Genomic DNA, 3731 nt, shown 5'->3' on the forward strand with positions numbered 1-3731 from the left:
ATCTAACACCAAAATCCGGGTTCTTTTCATGCCACATGTTAGTGACTTCTGTACCATTAGAGTTCCTGTGTCTCCATGTTTGCCTCATCAGTTTGTGTGACATACCAAGAACACCACAGCCTGAAAAACCTAAAGAACAGAAACTTATTTCACTCATTACCAGAGACTGGGAGGCTGGAGAACAAGGTGCTGGCTTCTTTGGTCATGGTGAGGGCTATTCCTGGCTTACAAAGGGAGGCTTTCTTCCTGCCTTCTCATATAGCAAAAGAAGAGATAATTTCTTGCCTTTCTCCTCTTAAAAAGTCACTAATCCCACTCATGAGGGTTCCAGTCATAACCAAAGGCCTCACTGCTGAGAAGCATCACACTGGGGATTAGGCTTTAACATGTGACTTTTGAAGATAAAAATATTCAGTTCTTATCAGATAGTTAAATAAATCTGAATATCATGCCTATGTTTAAGGGAGGAAGTCATGCTCATGTTTGTCTTCATGTTCACATGAACATATCATGAATATCATTTAATAAAAGTCTTCTAGAGATCCAGGGACCCTGAATTTAAAAAATTCTATTCTGGTATTTCTAGTGGAAGTTCCTCATTTACCTGCCTCAAGACTGTAGGACAACTGGAACTTTGATTCTGAATTTTGGGCCAGCTTCCTATAACTTCAGTGTAATAACAGTGTATTTCATATTAAAAGTCTGGCTGATAGTTCCACATGGCAATGATTAATACAAATATGAAGAAGTACTATATTCTAATTACCTATTAGATAAAAATGTTTTCTGATATAGGCTGGTGTTCAACTTTTTTTTAAGAGAGAGAGAGAGAGAGAATTTTAATATTATTTTTTAGTTTTCAGCGGACACGACATCTTTGTATGTGGTGCGAGGATTGAACCCGGGCCGCACGCATGCCAGGCAAGCGCGCTACCGCTTGAGCCACATCCCCAGCCCCTTTTTTATTTTTTTGACACAGGATCTCACTAAGTTGCCAAGGCTGGCCTCAAACTTGTAATACTCCTGCCTCAAACTCCAAAATTTCTGGGATTACAGGTGTGCACCACTGCATACACAGCTCACAGATTCTTACCAAGACTTCCCCTTGGCTGTAATGCATCATAGTGGGAGCATGTTCATGTGTCTGGTTTCTGACTCTCTTTTGTGGGTGGGGATACACTGAATTCAGGGACACTTGACCACTGAGTCACATCCTCAGTCCTATTTTGTATTTTATTTAGAGACAGGGTCTCACTGAGTTGCTCAGCGCCTCAACTTTGCTGAGGCTGGCTTTGAATTTGAGATCCTCCTGTCTCAGCCTCCCAAGCCACTAGGATTACAGGCATGTACCATTGCACCCAGTTTGGTTTCTGTCCCTCTTCTTCTTCTTTTTTTTTTTTTTAATGGATAGGGGACAATTTTATTCAAATGCTCCGAATTTATACGGAATATGTTAATTGCTTTTAAAATGTAGGTCACCCTTTACATAATGGCTTTATTATTTCATCTTTCTTTTTTTCATCTATTCTTTACTGTTTTTTAGTAGACCCAGAATCTACGGTTGTCCAGTTAGGAGCCTCTGACCTACTATTCTGAATAAGTTTCTTTTCAATATTCATGACCAACATATGGCTTCTAAAAGAAAGGCTTTGGGTCTTTTCAATTACTTGCCGATAAAGTGAGACTGCACTGTTATTCATAATCACACAACCTCATTTAGAATAAATCTTGGATCCAGTCTTTCATTTCTACTCAAATTCACAATCCACTTCTCAGCCTCTTCTGGAGTCATTCATGTTCAGTTTAATCTACCAACATAATAATACTGGTACATTGGTGGATATAACCAAAAGTCTCAAATATGGAAGAGATGGGGCATTTTCAATGAAATTCTCATGGCAAGCCATCAAGTCATCCAATGCACATCCCCTCAGCATCTTCTGAGCCCTATTAAAGTCAAAATTAACATACAGGCATTCAACAAATTCTGTAATTGGGTCTTTGGATGTGTGAGACTCTGACTGCATAACTTTTACTAGATTCTTTATCATTTCCAGCATTGTCAAACATCTTTGTTCATTATGACCGCAGGAGTCATGTGGAAGAAAATATGTGAACACACTGCCTGAGCTGCCTTAAGATACTGTGGCTGGGGGCTGGGGAGGTGGCTCACGCGGTAGCGCGCTCGCCTGGCATGCGTGCGGCCCGGGTTCGATCCTCAGCACCACATACAAACAAAGATGTTGTGTCCGCCGAAAACTAAAAATAATAATAATAATAATAAATTAAAAAAAAAAAGATACTGTGGCTGGTAAAGGAAGAAATCAATCATATTATCACAATTTTTGGAGTGATTGAAGAAAATAAGAGACCGTAAATGAGCCATGGTCACTGCTGAAGAGACCGGAGTGGAGAACTCACAGAATAATTATCTATGTCATTTCTCTTTTAAATATGTAAGTGTCTTTCATGGCTGCATTCCAATTCTGCATTAAGAATTCAGAAGTCACTTTACTCCCAGAGAGAATTCAAAGCATTTCTATCTGTCGTTGGGACCAAAGCTCTAATAAAGTAAAGATATTCTGCTGCTCCTGGGTAATTTCCACATTCATATTGGAATTCTGCATACCAGCAGATTGTATCTAAATCTTCCTGCCTAAATCCATGCTTGTCTGGCAGGTAGTCCAATAATATCTGACCATCCCTGGCTGACTGCATTTGCCTTGCAGTTTCTGGACTGTCAAACATCTTCACAATTGATTCTGTTTGTGCCTGAAGCTATTCAGCTGTGCAACAATTATGGTTCTTTTCTCTTTCTCTCTCTCTCTCTCTCTCTCTGAATATCATCAGAATAAAGGTTTTTGGCTGGGAATGTGGCTCTGTGAATGAGTGCTTGCCAAGCATGCACAGATACCTGGGTTTAATGCCAGTACTGGAAGAAAAAGAAAGAAAGAATAAAGGTTTTATGTACCCATCCATAACAAAGTCTACCTTGTTAGGCCAACTAAGAAGATGCGATTTCCCTTATAATAATTCTTTTTTGTTTTATATCTCCCTATCAAAGAGAAACTCAAGAAGTAGAAAGAAGATGCCCATCCAAAAAGTGTGTGATAGGATTAGTCAATCAGACACTATATTTTGTGAAAGAAAGGGCAAGTCTATGTTCACAGGGACTCCTTACTGAATCCTAATCACATTACACAGGCCCCACCTCTAAATGCCATTGTTGAATTAAATTTCTACTCTCTTAATACCATTGACATATGACTTTGTGTATTGAACACCTGCATGTCCTCTGGGAGACAAACCATAGAACCATGTCAAATTTAGAACAGTTTTCACCCCAAAAAGAAACCCTGGCCACCCGCCAATCATCACTTCAAAATCCTACCATCCCCTCAACCCTAGGCAGCCACTAACCTTTCTGCCCTATATATTTGCTTACTTTGAATATTCCATTTAAATGGAATCACATACAGGTGGTCCTTTGTGATATGTGTGGCTTTCTTTCTCTTAGCATAAAATTTTCAAGCTTTATAGGCATTATAGCATGTATCACTGGGATGGTCAATTTCATGTGTTAACTTGACTAGGCCACAGTGTACCCAGATTGGAGCAAACATTATTCTAAGTATTTCTTGGAGGATGTTCAGGATGAGATTAGTATTTAAATTGGGGGATTGGGTCTATAGTTCAGTGGTAGAGTATTTGCCTAGCATGTGAGCATCCCT

General features: G+C 39.4%; 1 pseudogene; it reads right to left on the reverse strand.

Annotated features, from left to right (window-relative positions):
• Nucleotides 1-1462: 1462 nt before the first annotated feature.
• Nucleotides 1463-3224, reverse strand: LOC114104230 (eukaryotic translation initiation factor 3 subunit E pseudogene; annotated as a pseudogene).
• Nucleotides 3225-3731: the final 507 nt, after the last annotated feature.

Source organism: Marmota flaviventris, chromosome 17 (assembly GCF_047511675.1).
Source record: "Marmota flaviventris isolate mMarFla1 chromosome 17, mMarFla1.hap1, whole genome shotgun sequence".
Taxonomy (NCBI): domain Eukaryota; kingdom Metazoa; phylum Chordata; class Mammalia; order Rodentia; family Sciuridae; genus Marmota; species Marmota flaviventris.